The sequence below is a fragment of the Dermochelys coriacea genome, chromosome 2 (genome assembly GCF_009764565.3).
Source record: "Dermochelys coriacea isolate rDerCor1 chromosome 2, rDerCor1.pri.v4, whole genome shotgun sequence".
Taxonomy (NCBI): Eukaryota; Metazoa; Chordata; order Testudines; family Dermochelyidae; genus Dermochelys; species Dermochelys coriacea.
In genome coordinates this window covers 116519847-116546317 of record NC_050069.1, presented here as the reverse complement: position 1 = coordinate 116546317, position 26471 = coordinate 116519847, and the positions used below count along the sequence as shown (strand labels likewise).

Genomic DNA, 26471 nt, shown 5'->3' with positions numbered 1-26471 from the left:
AATTTGTAATCTTAGATTTTATTTTAACATCCAATACTAATAGACAAATCAGCTACAAGGCATGTTGCTTTCTGCCAGTGTAGGTGCCACCACCCAGTCTTGTATGCCAGTTCTCCAAGGACCAAACATATTATCCCAGATCCTGCAGAGAGAGAGAGAGAGAGAGAGAGAGAGAGTGAGAGTGTGTGTTACAGCTGAGCAAGAGCTACCAAAAAGCATTCACAAACATTTGTCAGATAAAATCTACTAAATCATTTGAAGGTATTTCCAACCCCTTTTGTTTTATTCATTTTATGCAAACATTCTAGTAAGTCATTTTTTTCCTATGTTCACATAAAGTGAAAGCCCAATCAATACTCACATATGTGAATGAGCACAAAGATTTATACCAGAAATATTTTCACAACCTTCTTGTAATCTCTGAGTTCCCTCATCCCACTTATAAAACTATCAGTCATCCAATCAGGAAGCAGAAACACCACCATATGGGAACACAGGAATTGCCAGATTGGATCAGACTCGAGGTCCATCTGGTTCTGTAGCCCATCTCTGACAATATCAATACCAACTGCTTCAGTGGAAGGTCCCATTAAGGACAATTATGGAATAATCTACTCAGAGAAGTTTCTTTCTCATTCCCATCAGAGTTTGCTATTGGTTTATGCCAGGAAGCATGAGAGTTTGTATCCCTTATATTTTTTATCTGGACTAATACAGTTTTCATTATCCATATAAATACCTAATCTATTTTGAATCCTGTTAAGCTCTTGGACACCATGATATTTTGTGGCAATGAGTCCCCAAATTACATGTTGTGTAAAAAAGCATTTCCTTATATCATTTTAAATGTGTTGCCTTTCCTCATTGGATGGTCCTTGTTCATTAATTATGAGGGAGCAATTTCTCTATTCCATTTGTTATTTTGCATCTCTCTCATATGTCCCCTTCTTTTATTTATGTCTTCTCTAAAAAAAAATTCCCAATTTTTCCAGCCTCTCCTCACCAGGAAATCTCACCATGCCCCTAATCATTTTGGTGGCCCATCTCTGGGCCTATGCATTACTTCTATGATGCACATGACCAGTTTTCCACCAATAGTGCCTGATCTAAAGCCACATGAAGTCAATGGATAGATTCCTATTGTCTTTGGATCCAGCCCGTCACACAATAGCTAGAGACATAGTTGACATAGCTGAACAATTCATGAAGCCACAGGTCTAACTATGTCCACAGTAAGCAATGCAGCCAACCATTGTGACTAATAAACACATTTGTAAAAATCAGAATCTATTTGTAGAGAACTCACAAACAAAGAAGCCTAAATTTGTCAAATAAATTATAGTGACTAGTTCACCTAGCTTTAGTATGCGCAGCCACCCTGCGCTATGTGCATACAGCCTTATCAGAGAGATACAAGCCTGCCCATGTAACAGATGCATGTTTCCTGTATTCTGGTTCAGCTGGGAATGCACGCTGTAAAGCAGAAATAAATCACATGGAACTTGCTGTCATTTCTCTACCTTCCTTCAAAATCTTCTGATGCTGCTGCCTGACTGGCTTGAGTTGGCATAGGTTTTAAATGAAATCTGGGAGACTGGCATCAACAGCATTGCCTAATTTTTAGCTAATACCTCTGTGGGTTCTGCGTTCGCATCTGGCCAGTGCCGTCATGCTGAGTATGATTATAATAGGCTGCTGCTCTTTCCCAAGCCGGAAGCTGGGGTACTGCTACTGACAGACTAAACAGAGACTTGTTCCAAACACAACAGCACATCACAGCCAGCGAAGGGTCTGCGGCGCGGGACTTCTCCCAAGGCATAAAAAAAAGAGAGAGAGAGAGAGAAATGTGTTAACTGTGCTAACAGTGCCAAGTAATATGCTTCGTTAAAAATTTAATCACCTGCAAGTGCAAAACAAGTGCAAAGCAATCATGTTGTAATTAGCACAGCAATTAACACCTCCCTTTTCGATAGCACATGCATCGTAGGAAGTGCATGATTGCAAGTGTTTATGCTGCTGACAGACTAAGTTCCTATAGAGAGGAAAAAATTGCTTATATAGATTTTTCTTCTTGTCTTTTTGGCATTTTGGCTGCTGGGTGCCCATGAAACCCCAGCACCAGCTGCCATATTGGTTTTGTGTGAACACTGTTCTATTGCATAGTGTAACTAACAAATACAACTTCATTTGGGTACTCTTCAAAGACAAACATTAACATCTTCTGTAAAATTATAATGTGAATGTTTCTGTGACCAAATGTGACACACGTATTATAAATATATGCTTATTGGAAACCACTGCTTACTGTAAACTACATATCAGAACTGCATAGAGATCTGGGTACTCAGAAACCATGGCAAAGGGGTTGATATAAAAGCCAGAATCTAATGAACTCAGCGCGAGTCTGTGTTTATACAACACCTAGCACAAAAGAGTCCTGGTGCGTGACTGGAGTGCCTAGGTACTACAGTAATACAAATGATAAATAATAACAATAGCAACATGAGACTGAGTAATGTCAGAGCTCTAATCCTGGGTTTGTCTAGAGTGGTCTAGGGGGAGTCACTTAGGCCAAATTTTCTAAAATGGTCCCTAATTTTTGGTTCCTCAATTCTTGGGTGTTCAACTTTAAACACGTAAAGCCATGTTTTCAGAGGTGTTTTGTATCCATAACTCTGATTGAAGTCAATGGAAGTTTTGAGTGCTCAATACACCAAGAAAAATCAGGCTCTGAAGTTGGGCATCCAAAAATGGAGGCACCAGAAACCAGAGGCCACTTGTGAAAATATAGCCCTTAACCACTCTGGCTTTCTCCACCATACTATGGGGACAACAACATTTAGCTACCTGCCAGGAGAACTGGCAAGATTAGTTAGTTAACTTTTGCAATGCACTTGGAAAATGGAAAACGCTAAGTGGTGTTATTATTATTAGGTCTGAATCAAAATAACCAGTCTGCCGTGAACAATGACTACTAAAATATTACTCCCCACATATGGGGAACTCTCTAGCTTGCTACTGACCTCCAGAAATTCACTTCTAATATTTGCCACCCAAATAATTATCTGAACTAAGATTGTGCTGGCACAAGTATTGTATTATAAGTAGAATTCTACACAATTACCATGGAGGAGGGCTGGAGGGGGCAAGCAAAAGGAACAGAGTAACTGTCGATCGCTCGGTCTCTTGGGAAATTTCTTGGGCCTGCTCTGCTCTGAGACGGTAACCGTGTTTGAACCGGTATCTGTTGAATTATATTTTTAATACAGTTTCTCATGTATTTTGGCACCATGTGCTGCATGTATTTAAATCCAGTTTAGTAGGTGTTGTGTTTGAGCTTGTGTTTTATATTTTCAAACACAGTTCTAGTCTCAACATCAACAGGGCCCAACCACCCTCTCTCTTACCTCACTCTGATTTAAGTTGTGTGACTGTTGTGTGATGCCTTCTACAGATGGATCAGCAATAACGAGTCCAAAGGCTGCTCAGATCTGGAATGCGGATGTTGGATTTTATATTTGCCAGTCCCCAATGTGATCTGGGCTACAGAGAGCTACTGTATGCTCGCACCATAGTTTTGCCTGTGTCTATATCCGTGATGCGCTGCAGGAGGCTCTCAGGACCTTGTTAAAATTCTACTGCCACATTTATGGGAGATTTGGGTGATTTCCCTGCCTCTGATGGAACTCACGGCCTCAATGTGTATTGCTAAATCATCCCTGCCAGACATGACTTACCCCCGAGGCTCATAAATGTTCTTCAGAAGAGCAATTGTGTTGTACTTGGCACACACTGGAATAAGACATGTGTCAGGATTTTTAAAAGTAATAATAATTTCCAGGGGAGAATACACCTGAAACCCTTGCCCCAGATCTTCATCTCAGCTGACGTCATCTTTAAAATATCACACGGACAACACTGTGCTATACTATAAATACACACAGTATATATTTCAGGAAGAAAATGTTATATAGTGCACAGTCAGCACTTAAATAAAACACATTCCCCAGTGCTGAGCCCTCCTCTCTGCAATTATCTGCACTTCTTGTACACTAAAGTTTATCACAGGCAAAGGGGAAAATGTTCCATGAGAGTCCCTTGTTAAAGCATTGGCAGCACAGCCATGGTGTGTATGAATGAGATAGAGGCTGAATGTCTCAGTCGCTCCATTCCCAATTCCCTCCAACCCAAGGACTGATAATTGTGCTGTATTAAGGACTAGCAAAACCACACCTGCTGGGATTCTAACCCTGAACAGAAAATTGTGTGTTAGTGGTGGGGAGGGGGGGAAGATTCTCTCATGAGTGCATGCCAAGGACACCATGCAAAGTGCATCACATCATCCCCCTGGAACCGAGTCCAGCAGGGAAATCTAACAAAGTGCTCTGTGACCATTTGAGGCCACAGATTAGGGCAAAGAGCTGTCACAAAATAAGAGCACCAGCAAAGAGAATAACTAGCAGAGTGGGGAGGGAAGGTTAGTGGACCAGGCAGCAGCCACTAGGGAGAAGTAACAAAAACTGCAAGGCAGCCATGACATATACAGCTGCTGATGGGGCCTACAATGGAGCTGTAAGGGGCATAGATTAAGATCTGTGGTCTGATTCATGGGAAATCAGAAAGTCACAGATCCAAGCAGGCATCTTGCTGGAGTACAGAATCTAAACTGAAGTGTTGGCTCTCAGGGTACTCGATAGCTAACCATGAATTTAAAAAAGCACACAGCAAGGAGAAAAGTGTTTATTAGAAAAACACATCAGAGCTTACTGGCCAGGACAAATCTCCCAAACCGAATCTGGACAAATGACCAGGAATCTCCAGAGAAAGTAACAGCAGTCAAGCATCGATATCAAAATTTGACTGCTGTTGCCTGTGGTGTCCATTTCCAAGCCACACGCAAGGGAACTGCTGAGCTCCTTGTATCACCTACTATCCTCCATGCAGTATTACAGCAATGATATTGAAGGTTTTTTAAAGGTTCTGAAAGGGCTAATGTGGATGGTATAGGGTCTCTGAGCTTATAGCTCTTTGGATTAGTCAGGTATGCATGTTATTTAGCAAAAAGGAGGTAAAATGGAGACATGAGTGTGGTACCAGTAAAATGTAAGAGATGAAACCAAGAAGGTGACAAGTCCAAGACAACCTGAACTTAAAGTACAAATGGACATGACGGCATTGAGGGAGATTAGCAGCACAGGTAATTAATGTGTGGAGCAGACTATACAGCAGCGATGAATGCTAGAATGTGCACAGGACCTAAATGTCCAGGGCCCTGTTCTTTCATTGTAGGATTCAAGTAACTCCCATTGATTTCAGGACAATAGGAGAGCCTGCAGCCCGTTTGGATTCACTCCCCAACCTAGGGTCCATGGGTTCTAGTCTCCTCCCACAAGGCACAAATAACCTCTACTGACTTTCCATGGTGTTGTTAGGCCCAGAAAGGAAGAAAAACACAGCTAGAAAAAGCCTGAACACCCACTCATTTTGCACACCCAGATTCCCAGCCACCCATCCCTTTTTTCCTTAGGAGAAAAAATTAGATAAGGCAGGGGTATGATGAAATAATGAGTAGGACGAGACCATGTTACATTAATTGGTATCACTCCAACCTGTGAATGATTAAAACAAAAGAAAAGGGGAGTTTCCATGCACACTAATATGAAAAACATTTTATAATAAAAAGGGCTGAAATTCTGGGGGCTGATGGGAACAAGGCTGTTGAAACGTTTCTAGATGAGACATGGTGCACCCAGCAGTGCATTGTAAACAGCTCGAAACCAAAGGGGGGGAAAAAAAGACAGAGGAGAAAAGTAGTCTTGTGGTTGAAGCACAAGAGTGGGAGCCAGATGATCCGGGTTTTCTCTCTGACCACCATAGACTTCCCATGTGATCTGGGGCATGTCAAGGGGTTCTTCAAACATGTCAGACAAAAAAGAAAGATCAAATTTGGTGTGGGTCTGCTGCTCAATGGAGACAGTTAGCTGGTAACAGAAGAGGGTAGGAAGGCGGAGCTGCTCAATGCCTACACATCAGAGGTCTTCTGACCAATTTGAATCCATTCAAATCAGCAGGGCAGGATGTTATTTGAGGGTACTGAAGGAATTAGCTGAAGAAATCTCAGAGCCACTGACAGACAAGAATATTTGCAAACTCATAGATAACAGGAGAGGTCCTGGAAGATTGAAGAAGGATGAAAATAATGCCCATCTTTAAAAGGGGGAAAAGGAGGAGCTGGGGAACTATAGACCAGTCAGCCTGTCCTTGCTACCTGAGATGCTACTAGAGCAATGTATAAAACATTCAGTTTGTGAATACCTGGAGGATGGAGGGACAGGGCAGGATTAACTTTTTGTGGGCCCGGTGCCAAACATATTTGTGGGCCCCCCTGGGGAATGATTGTAAAAGGGGCCCGGGGCAAAAGCACAGTGGGGCGGGAGCTAGGGTTGGTTTCTGGAGCAAGGGAGGGGCCATGGGTAAACTGCAAGCGCAGCAGGGCTAGGGCAGGGGTAAACAGGATGTCCCCCGCCCCGCCCCCGTCTCCCTGCCCACAGAGCGGGTACCTACCTGTTTCTAGCCCATTCTCTTCGTCTCTCTCTGCACTGAACTGCCCCTCTTCCCGCAGCAGCAGCAGGACAGGTTCTCTTCCAGACCTCTGGGGTGGGTGTTGGGAGTGGAAGCTAATGTGGTTACTCCTATAACTGGACTTTTAGCTTCCAGTCAGCACTGCTAACAGGACACTCAGGTCCCATTTTCTACTGGAGTTTCCAGTCTAAAACTGGATACCTGGCAAAAGGGCTGCCAGAAAAGCCTGAGGGTGGGGGGTGGGGGGAAGAGGGGTAAAGCAATAATTTTTAAGTGTGGGGGCGGGAAGCAAGTGGTGGGTGGGCTAGGGAGTGGAGAGGATCTAGTGGACAAGGCCATGTCTGCTGTATTGCTACCCAAGTAGGTTGGAGACTGGGGTGGGGGATCAGTCAGTCAACACAGTGTCCCCAGCCCAAGGGATGTGACAGCCAGTGGTGGATTTAGAGTTAGTGGGGTCCTCCAGCCCTGTGCTCAGCTTCATTTTTGGGGCCCCTTCTTGGGACCCAGCCAAGAAAAAGAATACTCTCTCTTATCTCCTCCCCCACCCCCATTTTTCATTCTTTTTTTCTTCATCCTCCCCTAGAAGTAATAGAAAGTAGATGAAAATAAAGTGAGGTACCTTGATTGTTCTTGTAGTCTAACTTATTTTTCCCCAGACCACTTGAAAATCGTGGAGGGTCTTGATGGACCACTTAATGATCTTTCCAAATATTGTTTGTACCATTAGCTAACTATTGTAAAGCGCTTTGGATAGAGCGCTTTATATAAAAAATGTAAAAAAAACATTGGGGTGCAGGATCTGGCCAGGAGCTAGGGTGAGGGAGGAGGCTCAGGGTTGGGGCAGGAGGTTGGGGTGTGGAGCGCTTACCTGGGGCAGTTCCTGTTTGTTGCAAGGGGTGCAGGTGGGAATGGGGGGGTGAAGGAGCTCCTGTTTGGTGCTCAGGGTTGGGGTGGGGATGTGGGGGTTCAGGAGTCAGGGCATGGGGTGTGAGGCAGGGCTGGGTATGGGTGGGGGGTGCAGGAGTCAGGACAGGGGGCTGGGGAGGTGCGAGGGGGCAGGAGTCGGGGCAGGGGGCTGGAGAGGTGTGAGGGGGTACAGGGGTCAGGGCAGGGGACTGGGGTCGTAGGGGTACTCACAGCAAAGGGCTGAAGGGATTAGCCTTAATTCCAGCCCCTTCCCCAAGGTCCCACCCCCCCTCTTCTCCTCCTCCCTGGAGCAGCGAGCATACTGAGGTTCTGCTCTTCCCCCTCCCTCCTGCCGGCAAACAGCTGATCAGTGGCAGGGAGAGGGGGAGGGGAGGGAATGCAGCAGGCAGGAATAGGCAGGGGAGGAGCTTGGCTGCCAGCAGAGCCTGCCCTGCTGCAGCAGGAGCTGGCAGCATCAAGCTTCTGCCCCCACAGGAGAGAGCAGGGAGCAGAGAAGAATGGGCCAGGCCGGGGCCTCTTTGGACTGTGGGCCCAGCCCCATGGTAAATCCGGTACTGTGGAGGGATGATCAGTAGCAGCCAGCATGGATTTTACCAAGAACAAATCATGCCAAACCAGCTTGATTTCCTTCTTTGACAGGATAAGTGGTTTGGTGGATAGGCAGTATACCTAGATTTTAGGAAGGCTTTTGACACAGTCCCACAAAACATTCTGATAAGTAAGCTGGAGAAATGAAGGCTTGGTGGAACTACCATTAGGTGGCTATATAATTGTTTAAACAACCCCAAACGAAGAGTAGCTATTAATGAAACTATGTCAGATTGGAGTGAGGACGCAAGTGGGACACAAGGATCTGTTCTGGGTCCGGTGTTGTTTCACATCTTTATTAATGACCTGGATGTAGGAATAGAGAGCATCCTGATCACATTTGCAGATGACACAAAAGTAGGGGGGTGCCAACACTTACGAGGACAAAGCTAAGTTTAAGAGGGATCTTGATAAATTAGAGAACCGGGCTATAGACAACAAAATGAAATTGAACAAAGACAAATGTCAGGTGTTACACTTATGGAAGAAAAGCCAAATGCACAAATACAGAATAGCCACTGGGAGCTGCGGGCAGCCATGCCTGCAGATGGTCTATGTAAACAAACTGTCTCGTGGCCTGCCAGCGGATTACCCTGATGGGTTGCGGGCAGCCTGCAGGTTGCCCACCACTGCTTTCGACACAAGAAATCCTGCATCTTGGCAGGGTTAGACCAGATGATCCTTGCGGTCCTTTCTAACACTATAATCACTTGATTATCCGGAATTTGTGCATAATAGTGCACCTTATTTATATGTACAAATTTGCACATGGTAATTGTGTGTTTTCACACAGAAGTGACCAGTTACTTCCCTAATAGGCTATTTGATTGTGCAAATATCACATTGAAGACCGCAATTGCTGTCAAAATAGGCCCATATGCTTTCTGTGCATCAGTTCCTCACCTGTAAAATCTAGGTATCACATATACCTCACAGATATGTTCTCAGGATAAATTAATGCATAAGGTTCTTGGAGATTTTGGATGGAAAACATTACAGAAGTAAAAGTGTTCTTATTTATTGGTAATGTATTTTGAAAGCAGAGCTATTGGGGGAAAAAAACCGTGTAGTAATGTTTGCCCATTGGGTGAAACACCAAAGGCAATAGCTAAAAAAAGTTGTTTTATTCTCTGTCATGGTCACAGTAAATATGTCCCTTAAGAATTCACCTGTGCCTGCTGCTTACACCACACCTGAAATCATAATCTTCTGTGACATAATTAGGGCCCTACCAAATTCACATCACACATCATGTACCATGAAATCTGGTCTCCCCCATGAAATCTACTCTTGTGTGCTTTTACCCTATACTATACAGATTTCATGGGGAGAGACCAGCATTTCTCAAACTGGGAGTCCTGACCCAAAAGGGAGTTGTTGGGGGTGGAGTCCACAAGGGTATTTTAGGGGCATTGAAGTATTGCCATTCTTACTTCTGCGCTTCAGAACTGGGCATCTGGAGAGCAGCGGCTGTTGGCCAGGCACCCAGCTCTGAAGGCAGTGCAGAAGTAAGGGTGACAATACCATAGAGTGCCACTCTTACTTTTGCGCTGGTGCTGGTGGTGGCTCTGCCTTCAGAACTGGGCTCCCAGCAGCCGCTCTCCAGCTGCCCAGCTCTGAAGGCAGCACCACCACCAGAAGCGACACAGAAGTAAGGGTAGCAGTACCGCAACCCTCCCTACAATAACCTTGTTGCCACCCCAACTCCATTTTGGGTCAGGACCCCTAAAATTACAACACTGTGAAATTTCAGATTTAAATAGCTGAAATCATGAAATTTATGATTTTTAAAATCCTATGACTGTGAAATTGACCAAAATGGACCATGAATTTAGTAGGGTCCTAAACATAATACAATAATTATATCCTCAGCAGTTCAAGATGACATCAAAACAGAGAATTCTGACTTCAAGAGATTTACAGGGTACATGCAGCTAGAAGAGTCCAGCCTTAATGGGTAAAATAATTCAAAAGCAGTCTTTACATCTTTTAGATTTACAAATGCAACTTGTTGTATTTCCAAAAGCCCATTCATTTGCACACTGAGCCCTGGTCTACACTACAAATTTAGGTCGAATTTATCAGCGTTAGGTCGATTTAACCCTGCACCCATCTACACGACCAAGCCTGTTTTGTCGACTTAAAGGGCTCTTAAAAATCAATTTCTGTATCCTCCCCAGCGAGGGGTTTAGCGCTAAAATTGGCCTCGCTGGGTCAAATTTGGGGTAGCGTGGATGCAATTCAACAGTATTGGCCTCTGGGAGCTATCCCAGAATACTCCATTGTGACTGCTCTGGACAGCACTCTCAACTCAGATGCACTGGCCAGGTAGACAGGAAAAGCCCTGGGAACTTTTGAATTTCATTTCCTGTTTGGCCAGCATGGCGAGCTGATCAGCACAGGTGACCATGGAGTCCCAGAATCGCAAAAGAGCTCCAGAATGGACCAAACGGGAGGTACTGGATCTGATCGCTGTATGGGGAGAAAAATCCATGCAGGCAGAACTCTGTCCCAAAAGACGAAATGCCAATATATTTGCCAAAATTTCCAAGGGCATGATGGACAGAGGTTACAACAGGGACACACACAGCATTGCTGCATGAAAGTTAAGGAGCTGAGGCAAGCCTACCAAAAAACAAAGGATGTAAACGGTCGCTCTGGGTCAGAGCTCCATACATGCCACTTCTATGATGAGCTTCATACAATTCTAGGGGAGGGCCCCCTACCACTACCCCACCACTGTCTGTGGATGTCTTGGATGATTTAACTGGGACTTGGTCCTGCTTTGAGCAGGGGGTTGGACTAGATGACCTTCTGGGGTCCCTTCCAACCCTGATATTCTATGATTCTATGATTCTATGACACCTGCAAGGGAGGGAGTCTCACGCAACAGGGATGAGGATTTTGTGGATGAGGAAGATGAGAAGGAGGAGGAGGTTGAGGATAGCGCACAGCAGGCAAGTGGAGAATCTCTTCTCCCCGGCAGCCAGGAACTGTCCATCATCCTGAACCCAATACCCTCCCAACCCAGGCTTCCAGACCATGAAGCTGGAGAACGTACCTGGTCAGTGTACCTTTGTAAATACAATACAGGTTTAAAAGCAAGCCTGTTTAATGATTAATTTGCCCTGAAGACTTGAGATGCATTCACGGCCAGTATAACTACTGGGAAAGTCTGTTAACGTGTCTGGGGAGGAGCGAAAATCCTCCAGGGACATTTCCATGAAGCATTTCCTGGAGGTACTCTAAAAGCCTTTGCATAAGGTTTCTGGGGACGGCAGCTTTATTCCATCCTTCATGATAGGACACTTTACCACACCAAGTAGTCTGGAATGATTGCAGAACAACGCATTTCAGCGAATGGGCCCGGGCTTTGGTGGCATTCAAGCAACATCTGTTCTCTCTCTTTCTGTATTAGCATCAGGAGAGTGATATCATTCACGGTCACCTGGTTGAAATACGGGAAATTGTTTAAGGAGACATTCAGAGGTGCCCATTCCTGCTGGGCTGTTTGCCTTTGGCTGAAAAGAAATCATCCCCGCAGTTAGCCACGTAGTCTGGGGACGCTCCTTCATGCTGAGCTGTTTGCATTTGGCTGATAGGAATCTTCCCTGATATTAGCCACGCGGTGGGGGGCGGGGTGTGAAGCGATCATCCCAGAGAATTAGGGGGGGTGGAGTTTGGATTGTGCTGCACATTCACCCTAAAACCGCAGCCCCTCCTTTCAAACGGCCAACCCAACGGGCTTTGCTTGGTATGGGAAAGGAGGACACTGCTGTTTGAAACCGTTCCCATGTTATGAAGGTTGAAGAAGCCAAAACCCTTTGCCTTACCATGGCTGCCTGCAAGCTGAATTCTGTTGCCCAGCTGAGTGTGTGTGATGTCTCACACCAAACCGGCAGGCACTCAATACAAGAGGCAAAATGTGACCTTGTACCAAAAGCACATGTGCTATGTAATGTGAATTGCTTGATTCAATGTGAAATAGTCTTCCCATTGTTCTCTAAAAATGTATCTTTTTAAATACTACTCTCCCATTTTTTCCTCCTGCAGCTGCAAATGTTTCTCCGTTCCAGAAGCTAGCACAGATTAGAAGGCGAAAAAAACGCCCTCACAATGACATGTTTTCAGAGCTCATGCAGTTGTCCCGCACTGAAAGAGCTCAGCAGAATGCATGGAGGCAAACAATGGCAGAGTCCAGGAAAGCATTAAATGAACACGATGAGAGGAGGCAGGATGCAATGCTGAGCCTAAGGGGGGAGCAAACTGACATGCTCAGGTGCCTGGTGGAGCTGCAGAAAAGGCAGCAGGAGCACAGACCGCCTCTGCAGCCCCTATATAACCGCCTGCCCTCCTCCCCAAGTTCCATGTCCTCCTCACCCGGATGCCCAAGAACATGGGCGGAGGAGGCTATGGGCACCCAACCACTCCACCCCAGAGGATTGCTTAAGCAACAGAAGGCTGGCATTCAATAAGTTTTGAACTATAGTGTGGCCTTGTTCTTCCCTCCTCCCCTCATCCACCACCCCACCTTGCGAGTTTTCCCCCTATTCGTGTGATGAATTAATAAAGAACGCATGATTTTGAAACAATTATGACTTTATTGCCTCTGAAAGCAGTGATTGAAGGGGGGAGGTTGGTTGGCTTACAGGGAAGTAGGGGGCAGGTTTTCATCAAGGAGAAACAAACAGAACTGTAGCCTGTCACACTGTAGCCTGGCCAGTCATGAAACTGGTTTTCAAAGCTTCTCTGATGTGCATGGTGTCCAGCTGTGCTCTTCTAATTGCCCTGGTGTCTGGCTGCGCGTAATCTGCCACCAAGCGATTTGCCTAAACCTCCCACCCCGCCATAAACGTCTTCCCCTTACTCTCACAGATATTGTGGAGCACACAGCAAGCAGCAATAACAATGGGAATATTGGTTTCGCTGTGGTCTAACCTAGTCAGTAAACTGCGCCAGCGAGCTTTTAAATGTCCAAAGGCACATTCTACCACCATTCTGCACTTGCTCAGCCTATAGTTGAACTGCTCCTTGCTACTGTACAGGGTGCCTGTGCCGGTGTATGGCTTCATGAGCCATGGCATTAAGGGGTAGGCTGGGTCCCCAAGGATAACTATAGGCATTTCAACATCCCCAGTGGTTATTTTCTGGTCTGGAAAGTTTATGTACTGGCTGCCAAGGTGGTCCGGTGCCAAGATAGGGATATGTGTTCCGTCTGTTGCCCCACCACACTTCGGGAACCCCACTGCAGCAAACCCATCCACTTTGACCTGCACATTTCCCAGAGTCACTACCCTTGATAGCAGCAGCTTAGTGATTGCATTGGCTATTTGGATCACAGCAGCCCCCACAGTAGATTTACCCGCTCCAAATTGATTCCCAACTCACCAGTAGCTGTCTGGCATTGCAAGCTTTCAGAGGGCTATTGCCACTCGCTTCTCAACTGTGAGGGCTGCTCTCATCTTGGTATTCTTGCGCTTCAGGACAGGGGAAAGCAAGTCACAAAGTTCCATGAAAGTGCCCTTACACATGCGAAAGTTTTGCAGCCACTGGGAATCATCCCAGACCTGCAACACTATGCGGTCCCACCAGTCTGTGCTTGTTTCCTGGGCCCAGAATTGGTGTTTCATGGCATGAACCTGCCCCATTACCACCATGATGTCCAAATTGCCAGGGCCTGTACTTTGAGAGAAGTCTGTGTCCATGTCCTCATCACTATCCTGATTGCGCTGTCGTCGCCTCCTCGCCTGCTTTTGCAGGTTCTGCACATACTACAGGATAATGCGTGAGGTGTTCACAATGCTCACAACAGTAGCGGTGAGCTGAGCAGGCTCCATGCTTGCCATCATATGGCGTCTGCAGGAGAGCAGAGTTGCAGCAGAAGCGGTGGATGACGACGGATGCCATGAGAACAGATATTTATACAGAACGACGAGAGGACCTGCAAGGTGGATTCATGGCATCAGGAGAGCAGAGTTGCAGCGGAAGCAGTGGATGACGATGGTTAGCAGTCCTACTGCACTGTCTGCTGATAGCAGTGTGGCGTCTGCACAGAAAAAAGGCATGAAACGATTGTTTGACATTGCTTTCACGTAAGGAGGGGTGACGGATGACATGTACCCAGACCACCGGCGAAAATGTTTTTGCCCCATCAGGCATTGGGAGCTCAACCCAGAATTCCAAAGGGCAGCAGCAACCGCAGGAACTGGGGGATAGCTACCCACAGTGCAACACTCCAAAAGTCGACACTAGCCACAGTACTGTGGACGCACTGTGCCGACTTAATGCCCTCAGTGGTGACACACAATCGACTGTATAAAATTGCTTCCTAAAAATTGACTTCAATAAATTTGACCTAATTTTGTAGTGTAGACATACTCTGAGAATCAGGGTGATAGTCATAAAAGGGAAGGAACCTGTCCAGTTCGATTCAAGACTTCTTCATTCTGTACCCAGGTTTACCCTGACTAAGTGCGTGACCTTGGACAAGTCACCTAACCTCTCTTGCCCATCCATTAAATCAATACAATACTTATATACCTCACCATCTAATTAATTACTGTTTGCAAGGTACTTTCACATCTTTGGATGAATCAGAATGACATATGTATATGGGTTTCATATTTGTACCTGCTCATGTCCGAGACTGTAACCTCTTTTGGGCAAGGATTGTTATCTATTCAGCACAATTCCCCTGCAGTATGCTGATGTTATTTAAATCATAACCATGATAAATAAATATAAAAAACACCACACGTATTATAATTATTATTGTAGTAAATGCTAATTTAGAAGCTGGGTTGTGAGCACTTTAAAATATGGCCCTAAGAAGCAAAGACTATTTTCATGAGAAAATCTCTAAGAAATAAAAACAAGAGGAAAACGTGGGGAGGGGGAGAAATCAATAGAATTAGAACTGCTTCTAAAAAGAGTATTTTTTCAGAGTTTCTGTTGATGCGTCAAACAAGCCTTTAAGGTGTGCTAGTCTGTCATCTCTTTTATTTTAAGCAAAATTACCACTCAAGTAACTCAGGTGAGGGATTGGCCACCAAACTCAGAATTTAACTGAGGGGAACAGAGAATGAACAAACTGGGTGAAGGTCCTGGGGTCAAAACAGGCGACAGAGACCTGCACATCTCCCACTGCTCCAAGAAAGCGTTGAGGGGCCTGACAACTCTGGAGAATGGAGTCCTCTGCTTAACCACACCATAGATATAGCATAGTACATGTCTTATCCTGGGCGGGTGAGTGGAGCAACTGCTGTTTAAGGAAATCGAGGGTGAATGTAGAGGTCAAAGAGTCACCAACCTCCATATTGGACGGCCATAGCCGTGAATGGGGGAGACAGATAGCAAGCTGCAGTGAACAGCAGGCTCAGGCTTCTGTGGTGTTGGAGTTCTGTAATCTTTAAATAGAAATAGCAGTTCAATACAAGCTCTCCTTGCTTTCATGTGAAGACCACCACAGGCAAGAGGACTAGACCTCTAGGAGCAAGAGGTCAGGTTCTCCATTCCCATTCAGTCCTTGTCTCTCCACAGAGACTGTCAGCAAGGATGACAATTAGTGCTAAATGCTCTGGTCACTTGGCAGTTTTGGATACCTTCAACCTGTCCACTATAAACTGGACTGAGACCACCAAAAATATTAGCTGGTTCTTCAGAAATGTTTAGAATGCTGACATTTTCCAGGCTGTCAACCAAATGTACGCTTATCAGCCAAAGGGGACCAAGCATAGAACTCCTGGCTCCCAGTCCTATGCTTTAAATCAGAGTTTCTCAAACTGTGGGTCGGGACCCCAAAGTGGGTCATGACCCCATTTTAATGGGGTCACCAGGGCTGGCTGAGGTCAATGTCTGAGGGCTTCAGCCCTGGGTGGTGGAGTTCAGGTTACAGGCCCCCCATGTCCAGGACTGGAGCCCTTTGGATTTGTTGCCCCACCCCCACCCCACCATCTCGAGGCAGTGGGGCTTGAGTGGGCTCAGGCTTCAGTCCCCCTCTCCTGGGGTCATGTAGTAATTTTTGTTGTCAGAAGGGGGTCGTGGTGCAATGAAGTTTGAGAACCCCTGCCTTAAATAATAGGCTGTCCTTCCACTTAGGGTGAAATCCCTGCTGTTCCCTGCACAAAGTCTGAACAACTGAGCTCTGTGGGAATGACATGGCAAGGGAGATGAAGGATAAAAGCCAAGGTCCAGTCCACGGGCAGGGGACGAGGCTATGGCACTGCTGCTCTTCCAGCTGCATGCACCAGAATAGCTGTTCCAGCACCCTCAATATAGGAGTTCTAATGTACATCATTAGAGCATTCCCAGCCCCAATGGTGTAGCTCTCCCTTCTCCCCCACAGCAGTGCCATCCACACTCCTTCCATACACACATTTCACCCCCAGTTTCTTCCTGCACAGCCCTCCATGGGGCTGAAGCAGGGGAGAGAAATTGTATGTCATCTCTGTGCATGGATGAATTTCAGTCATAAAAAACTGTTTTTATTTGTCTTCATTTTCATTGCACTGAGTCTGAAAAACCTAATAGAGCGGTGTAGTTGTACATATTTATTGGATGAAATGGTGAATGCTGTTAAAGTGTTAACTTATGTGATTTTTTGTTATAGATTGCAGTGCCTGTATTAAGTTAGATTGGTTAGCTCATTTTGTTGTTTCACACAGTTTGCTTTACTTCCTCTTTATTGATTGACTTATCTAAGGAGTATGATTAGATTAATAGATTTTAGAATGTAAATTAGTTCCCTCTAACATTTATTAGCTACATTTGTAGATGTGGTTTAAATAAAAGCACAGCCTGAAATCAGAATTACAGCGTACTTTAATCTTAATGGACCAAATGGGCCAAATTTGTTCTTGATTTCACAGTTGAATATCTGAAGCAACTCCACTGAAGTCAAATGGCCCTATTCCAGCTGTACTTCAGTGTGAATAAGGGCGGGATTTGGCAGAATGTACTAGTTTAATGTGACCATTTATACAGGAGCCTTAATTCTGCCCTGCTGCAGGCATGTATCTCCCAATGAACGAAACACAGTGTAATCCATGGGCAGGAGCATGGCAAAAGACTAGTTTTCATTTCTTGGCTCCCATAACCTGACATGGGTCAGAGAAACCAACGGCTAACACCACAAGCTAAATCAGAAGGCACTTTTTTCCCCCGCTTCATGCGTCTCCCAATACTGTTTATTTGGTGAGCATGTTTACGGCTTCTCATATAAAGGAAGTTATTGTCCACTGATTCCAGTTATTTTGTTATTACACACACAATTTGGTCCTAGCTTTTTGTGGGGAAAAAAAAAAAAAAAAAAGGATTAGTAACATTAAAAAGGGTACTTACCACTAGTCGTGTGTGTTTGTTTGTACTCACTCACTGTTAGTAACTATAGCGTTTGGCATTTTGTTAACTTCACAAAGCAGTTGAGAGATTTGTGCCTGTTCTCTTCCAACTTTTTTCATATTAAGGGAATGATAGAAAGAAATAGCTCTCCCAAATATTTTATGCCCTTTGTGTTTGCACAAGGCCATTTTTTTCGATTGCTATTTGTGCACCAATTCTTTAAGGGTTTCTATCAGCCAATTAAACTCTCCAGCCCAAAATACAAATCTGGACAGTTATCTCTCACAAAATTTGCTGTGTTCTTTATTGGCGTATCATGACATACTTCAGACACAAGTCTATTAATGTCCAACTCTAACTAATAATTAAAAAGTCAGCACTTGTGCTGTACCATATGCAGGAACAACAAAAACATTGGTATGAGACAACCAGCCGCTACAGATTTCATTAGCACATATCACCCGTGTCCTTTCCTATGGAAACTTTTCACTTGATTGTTTCTTTTTACAAAATGTGCAATTCCTTTAAAAATACAACGAAAGGGGAATGTTGGTGATGCAAACCTGTATAAACCTGTGTGCACAGTTAAGTCAGCTTCATAATTAGTTACCTCATCCCCTCTGTCGTACCTAAGGAATGCTGCACTGTTGGTTCAAAGAAAAATATACAAGGCCAGATGCTCAGCACAGCTCCAGTAAAGTAAATGAAGCTACACTGATTTACACCAGCTGGGCATCTGACCCATAGCTGATTAAGAATAGCTGCAATCACAGTTCCTGCTCTCCTAACATGACCTTAGAGCATTAGCCATTCCCAAGCAGCCAGGGTGTGCTGGTGAGGATACAGGAACATAGCTAGTGGAGCCGATCAACTACAAAGAGGGGACTCCACTGCGCCCCCAAAGGAGGTACAGTATGAGCCTCTGGCTGTATATTTTGAGAAGGAACTGTGCTTCCCTGAGGCACAATCCCTTCCAGAGATCCTCGAGGGGTGGTATATCTCTACATTGCCTCTTTACTCAGGGCTGTGTCTCTACTGGCACAACTGACCTATACATTGTTAAAATCCATACCACAGAAAGGAGAGAATTTATACAAAATGTCTAAGTTGATAATGATACACTGGAACCATTCTAACAATGAAAATAGTGTAAGAACGCAAGAATGGAAAACATATTACAAGGCACTACATGTAGCAAATTATATTGTATTATTTGTGACTCCCTATCTGTGAAATAAATCAGGGTAACAGTACTTACCCTATCTCACAGATGTGGGATGAGAATTCATTACTTAAAACAGTATGAAGCTATAAAATGCTGATTACAGGGTTTTTTTAAATTTTTGCTTGCTGATATAAACCGGATCTGCACATATTTTCAGATGGTAGCTTTGCCTGCACACTTTCTGTTGGCATTGGCTACTGCCACAAATAGGAACGAGACAAAGAATGAAAGAAAAGGAGATCCTGCTTTTCAAAGAAAGAAGAGGAAGGTCAGGGAGGAAAAGGAAGAAAACAGTAAACAGAATGAGAAGATGGAGAATGATGTGGATGGGATGCATTGGACCTGATAGGAAAGAAAACGTAGGAAAACAATAAGAAAAGGAGTACTGGTGGCACCTTAGAGACTAACAAATTTATTAGAGCATAAGCTTTCGTGAGCTACGAAAGCTTATGCTCTAATAAATTTTTTAGTCTCTAAGGTGCCACCAGTACTCCTTTTCTTTTTGCGAATACAGACTAACACGGCTGCGACTCTGAAACGTAGGAAAACAATGGAAAAGGGGACCAAACCAAAGAGAGACAGACCACTTCTAGGTTAGTTATTTTCATTTATTTATGTTCCTCTCTCTCATATATTCTGCAGACATCTTTATATCATTGCACATTTGGGAGAAAGGCAGGAGATGGCTATTTTAAAAACAGATATTAATATTGCTGGCTAACCTTTGTTAAACAAATAATTGAAGAAAAAAACGGATTAAATTAAGTTCAAGGGGGTCTATACAGGGTTCTGCTGGCAAAGATTCTCTGTGAAAAGGACCCCTTTCAGGAGACGATATTGTGTAATAAAAAGCAACTTCCTCCTCCATTCTACCAGAGGTCAGCAAAGCCCCCAAATTCATTGATACCAGCTGAAAATGGGTACTATTGCATCCCACTTCTGGGTAGACTTTCTACCACTATGAAAAATGTTTATTTTTTGCCCATCCACTAATAAACAACCGATTATGAAATTTTGCTTCACAATACCCCTATGGTGCAGCTAAGTAGTGTTCCTAAAATGGTTTGAGATATGCAGCTGGAAGGATAGAAACAATACACAGTATTGTTTCATTATTAAACAAATTTTAAATAGCCAAATAGAGAAATTGGGCCAATAAAGCTAAGAACTTCTCAAGTTCTACTCTCAGTTATACCCTGGGCAGTCAGTGAATATTGTGCACAGATGTGAGAAGAGAGTGCTAGAATAAAGACTTTCAAAGAGCAATTCCTAGTAACGAGATACAGTACAGCAAAGCACTAATTTTTCATATAGAGTTGCTGATGACCTGATAGATTTTTTTCATCTTTAATTTCTATGATTCTGTGATCCCATTTATATTGTATCTTCAGGGTGTCTTGAAGAGTAAATGATGTAATTATACACTGTATCACAACATTTCAAGACCCACTGTAATGGGGCTAACTATGTAATTATGTGGTTAGTAAATGTAACAGTACAACACTCACAATCTGTATCCATGTCCTGTAGCTTCATAAGAAGAATTAGTTTCCTGTTATGTACACAACAGATGTAATGTAATTATTGCTAACCGAAAACTATCACCAGACTTTCATATGATATCAACTAAAAATGCCCCTCCAGCCAATTTTTCATTCAATATTAGTCATGAAAATGAGAGAATTCTTATATTTCTATTGTATCCATCCAGCCTGGGCACATGTGCCAGGTCCTTTGCATATCAAATCAGTACTTCCTATGCTCATGCACATAAGGAACCCACCAAAAACATACACAGAACAGTACTGCAGTAAATTCACCCCTGGTATCACTCAAGGATTTGGAATTACAGCACATCGGAATTAGGACTATTATCCAACTCGGCATAAATTATACTTGGCAGGAAAAAAATTGACCCCTAACTTTGATACAACACAGGGTGATTTAAAAGTAACATGAGAGGAAACATGGCCTTGTGACTAAGGCACTAGACTGAATCTCAGGAGGTCTGGTTTAAGTTCCAAGATCAGCCCACAAGCTTCCTAGTGATGCTTCACAAAATCACATTGTAAGCACTATGAGATCTACTAAGAAAAAGCACAATGTAAGACCTAGGTACTATCAGCATTTTAGGCCATGTCTAACTGAGAAAGTTTCTACTGGTTTAACTAAAAGTGTGATTTTAAACAGAGTTAATTAACCAGAGCAAAAGGCTGTGTAGCACTCTTATTTCTATTTAAAACCAGCCTTATGTCAGTTTAACTTACATTGGACAAGAATTAGCCTAAACTAAACCAAAATAAGTGCAGCCACACTTTTGACCCACCTTAAGTAAACAGGTTTTAAAAAGGTTTAAAACTGAAAAATTTTCTTGTGTAAACAAGGCCTTTCTGTACCTCAATTCACCCATTTGTAAAAATGGGGATAATACTTCAAACGGTTATTTTGAAGTTAAACTAATTAATGTGTGTGCAGTGCTCAGATACTACAGAGGTGGAGCCAAACACATACCTAGATAGATACACACATACAGACATGTAAAACTGCACAGTGGTTGGCAGAACAACCTGAGATAAGTTTGTGGAAAATACAGGTTGTCCAGTCAAGCCACACCTGATGCCATATGACCATACTTGCTAGAAGCGATGTCATAACATGCCCTTCCCCACCCCACTGAGTGCTGCCGGAGTAGATACTTCCATCGTATGTGTCATTTGTGGGGAGAATACTACAAGGAAATATTAGAGCTGTACAAAACTTGTATTTCACATAACATGACATGTTTTCAGTCTCTATCCACAAAGATTCACCCCCACCTGTTCACTTTGAATTTCACATTTGAACAAACTCAAAACACAGTTCTGTTAGAACTATCTGATTTCACACTGAAATCATGCACATTGTGAATTTTGCATAATTTTGACACAAAAGAGCAGCTTGGCTCAAACCGGGCCATGGGCTTGCTCAAAACATTCATTATTTGTTAGTCTTTCCTGTTTTTACAGTGTGCTCAGTACTTTACAAAACTAATAAAAAAAAGCAATTATATTTTCATTTGAGAGCTGCAACAAGTTATGATAACAAACAACAGGGAGAAATGGGGCTGTGGGAGGACAAGGTTTACAGTAATAAGATCAGTTTTAATATGTGCACCATTCTGATAAATTTATCTTCTTGTGTGTGCATGAGTAAGTGTGAATTAACTCCCTTCTCCAAGGAAATATGAATTAATCTTAGCAAACCTTCTAACGAGCCTATTCTGAGTTTGAAGTTAGTAAGAAAACCCCAAACCAGTTGTATTTGACGTGGGTGCACGTTTCATTGCAAACTTGGTATACAGCACGAACAGTAGCATGAATAACACATTGTCCACCTGGACTGGGTCAGCCTCCTGAGCAACCCTGTGGCTGAAAGAATTTTCCTAGATTTGTTCAGCTCATCTCTAGTCAAAATTGGTTTATACTTCCTACCACTGAAACATTCAGAATAAGGCTAATAATGTAATATATGATAGTTGATCCACTTTAAGTCTTATTTCCCCTCCTCCCCCATATTCTGTTGTTTATTGGCACTGGTATCATTAACTTTGAAGTCACAATTATTCCAGAACTAAGTAAACTGCAGAAAATTGTAAACTGTTGCATTGCTAAATTAAATGCTGTTTTAAATAACAGTTAATAGTGTTTACTGCTGTGTAATAGTAATTTTCATTTTTTACTGTATCTAATGACTTTCTGATGACTCAAATTCTCTGTAGGGATACCAAATCATTACATTAAGGATGAGTGATTTTAGTATGCAATGACTGATCAGTACAATAATATGTAGACTCATGCTTTAGCTAGTAAATTAAATCATTTACACCAGAGTATTTGTCAGCTAGAAGAATTCTATTGCACCTGCTGAATTATACAGTGTCTGCTTAAAATAACACAACGTATGACGATGTTAAATCAGTACCCCTTTTACACACAGCACTCTGAGGGCAGAGGGCTATTCTGTGGCAAAGCTATTTAGGGAGACCAATTTTCACTTATAGAAGTGGGTACACAACAAGGGGATATAGGTATACACCTATGGTCCTGCACATTCACATATGAATCATTAATTTGATATCCAGACACAAAAGAGTGAAATTCATCCCTGTGCAGAATTATGATGTATTATTTTAAAACAAAATATGAAGATATAATTGAATCAATGTCCGCAATTAACAGAAACCTACAAAGTGATAAGGACTATGAAGGCAATTTGCTTTGCAACAAAGAAATTTCACAAAATCTGTTATTAATTGTTGTATCACTGAATATGCTCGCATCCCCTTAAATTAAAAGTAAAAAAGCAAGATCAGCTCGTTGTACAAATAACGATCTGAGATGAAATTTGGATCCAGACCTTATCAAATTTCAGCAAGTTTCAGATTCAGGGTTTTGGTTTGGGCCCATCACTAACTAATAGACTAATTTTCAGAAGTTGCCATTGATGTGCAATGCCTCATTTATGGCTGCCTACCTTGAGACACCTTAAGACCTGATTTTCAGAAGTGCTGAGCACCCACAGCTCCCATTGACTTTAATTGTGGCTGGGAGTGCTCAGCCCTTTGTGAAAATTAGGTCCTAGAGTGTAAAGTTGGGCACCAAAAAACAGAGGCCCCCCAAATCAGAGGCCACAGGCCACCACTGCTTTGTTCAGTTTTACACCATTGTAATTCCACTGATTTCAACTCAGTCACACGGGTGTAAAATGTGAATCAGCCCTCAAGTCTTATAAACATATAATAATGCTATTCACCTCACAAAATATTTACAGGAAAAGACTATTTCCTTTGGTTGGGTTTTCTTTTTTTCTTTCCTTTTTTGTCACATCAAAACCTGAAGCTAAAACCCATGCAGAATAATAGTAGGTGCTGTATGCTTTGCTGAGTTAGACACACATACCCCGCCCCCCAGATATTACAAAACATACTGCTGGAGAATAATTATCTTCTAATTAAAAAAAGAGAATCGCAAAATGGAGGGGAAAGGCCTATTGTGTGAACATATTTAAATCCATGTGCCTTCAGGACTCATTTTCTTTATTCTCCAAGAGGTTCAGAGCTACAAAAGCATTACCTTTTAACTTGTGAATTCTTCATTATAAAATATGGTCTATGTTACTGCATTAGGATTAAGTTTTCTCTGGTGATGGCTGAAAAACTAAGTTACCATGACCAGTTTACGGGACTACTTTCCATAGTCACTGAAAGATATTTAGCAATGAGATTGGTAGAATGTCAGCTGTCTAAATGATGACTTTAGCACCCAATCCTACAAACATTGCTTACTTGTTTCATGGGTCTATAAAATGTAATCCCATACACATATTTCTGGGTGCAGTATCATAGTTCCTAGTCAGTGCAGCTATACCCATTAGTCAGTGTTAAGAAGATTGGACTTAGGCTTTGTTGTCCTCTGTATCTTTGCTGTCATGAAGTATCTCCAAAACAAACACAGCGAAAGATTTTGAGCCCTGTATTTGAAATATAAGAACCTTAAAATATCCTAATACTCTGGATACTTGCCAATCTGTAGGAGGGCGTTAGGTGAGTTTTAATTTTGCAAAGAAATCAATACTGGCAAGGAGAACAAGAAAAAGATTACTCATCTGGCCAACATCTGGATTGACAGGGCCATTATTTCAACAAGTACTTACAGACACTTTTTTTTGTTGCTTCCTCCCAAAGTAGCAACAAAATAGTACAGATTAAAATTTCCATATCACACCCACACATAGTCAAGCTGTGCACAGAACTCCTAATGCTTTCCCCTGTTTTTCCTCCTTCAAAACATTGTTATATTTAAATAGGTATGGGGGTGAGGGAGAAGAGCAATTAAAATAGCTATTTTACAATACCTTATTGTATTACAAATTACGACTGGAGAAATCACATGTTTAATGAAGGACTGGAGGGCCCAGTCCTGAAAACATTTCATTTCATGTGTAATTTCATGCAGTGAACTCAAATGTTTTAGTACACATTGAGTCTATACATATTTAGTTACACATATATGCATGTTTGCAGGATTAGGGATTTTAGTTTCTCTGATTTAGCTATTCCTCTGTACTTTTTAAAAAAAAAAAACAAATTGCCCATTTTTCAACAGGAAAAATGAATTCTTCCCTACATTATGCTACTGTTTCTCTGTGTGCAAGTGCCCATGTGTGCAATCTCACAAAGTTTTCTTCTCTTTTTATTTTCTCTTATCCACATATGTGGTGTGGATACCCCCGTGGGTAAACAGTCCTATGGGTAAATTGCACCTTTGACAATTTCACCTGCATTCTGCCTTCTAATCTAGCTTTGCAAGATCTAACTTCTAAAATTCCAAACATCTGAACAGCTTCAAACAGGAGCCTCTTTTCAAAAAAAACCCAACAAAACCAGGCCCCTAGAGAAAAGTTTCTTCTCTTTCCCAAAACATGGACTTCCCCCGCCCCTCCCCACCAAACTACACAGGCCTGAGGCCTAGGAAAGATAATATTCAGTCCTGAACTGTGATGGGTTTAAGAGCAAGATGATATTTCTCAATGGGAAAATACTTCTCTATTACAGGAAAAAAAGTGTTAAATATTCAATGTAATTTATAAAAAAAAAAATACAATTACAATTAATGAGGGGGGATATACAAAATAATGTGCATTTCCCCAGTAATTGTATTATTTTTCTGTAACAGGTAGAAAAGGGATAAAATACAGACAAACCAAAAAAATCAAGGAAATAGTTAAACAAACATTTAAATTAAGACAGCATTTTTAAAAAGAACAAAAGGAATTTTAAACAAAAGAATTATCACAGGAAATAAACAACTAACTGTAGCAAAGAGGAGGAATCCTTCTGGAGATTACTACAATATAAAAAAAATATGGAAATAAGGTGTGTGTCCATCATCATCACCCTGCTTACTTTACCTTCCCCCCCAAAGACCCTATCCTGCAAGGCACTCTGAAGTGGCAGAGCACCACTGATTTCAACTGGGGTACACCACAGTGGACCCTACTGCAAGATCAGAGCCTTTAGCAGTTTTGGCTGCACACTCTTTGGATCAGAGACTGAGTCTCAGTCTGTTTTTGGAAAGCACCTAACAATCTTTACAGTTCTCAGGAATTTCATAAACAAAAACAAGAAGTCTGGATTGTAAAGAAAAGGCAGAAAGCGACAAGAGTTCCAAACAAATGCCATAAGCATGAAGGTGGTCTCTGTCACCATAGTAAGCTCGAGTGACTCTGCTTTGCTTTTTCTCCCTTAGCTAGTAAAACTTCCCTGTGAGGTATAAGAGAAAGGGAAAACATATCAAGAGCTAAGAAAACTTACCAGCCAGGAGAGAGAAAATCAAATCCTGCAACTGCCAGATTAAAATGACCACTTTAGGACTGCAGCTACTTGTCTCTCCCACATTTAAAGGGCCAGCTACCAGAAAAAGAAAAACATGCTGAGAAAGGTTATTGTAAGAAGCTGACCCCTCACCAGTGAATTTAAACAGTTCCTAAAGATTTAGTATTTAGGAAAGGGGTGAATGTTTAACTCTTTGAGGGCATGTTATCCAAACAGAAAGCATTTTCTTCTTGTTGTTATTTCCAAATGTGAAATATTTGAAATAGTTTTGTCCATTTGATTCTCTCTTGATATTGTGCTTCAGTAATTAAAATCTAACTGCTTTTGCCCACCACTGCATCTACGCACCATGAATCCACCAATATACACACAGGTTACTTCAACAAGAACTGAACGGTGGGTGAATGTGCCTTTGATGAGCTGAAGTCTTGAAATTCT

At 42.6% G+C, this 26471-nt stretch overlaps 1 long non-coding RNA gene across 1 annotated transcript; it reads right to left on the bottom strand.

The window, feature by feature from the left end:
• LOC119852167 lies at nucleotides 1–26147 on the bottom strand. The gene is made up of 4 exons (XR_006278533.1): nucleotides 26013–26147; nucleotides 3408–3491; nucleotides 1632–1804; nucleotides 1–142 (listed from the first exon to the last, which is right to left on the bottom strand). It is a non-coding gene; the product is annotated as an uncharacterized LOC119852167 (long non-coding RNA).
• Nucleotides 26148–26471: the final 324 nt, after the last annotated feature.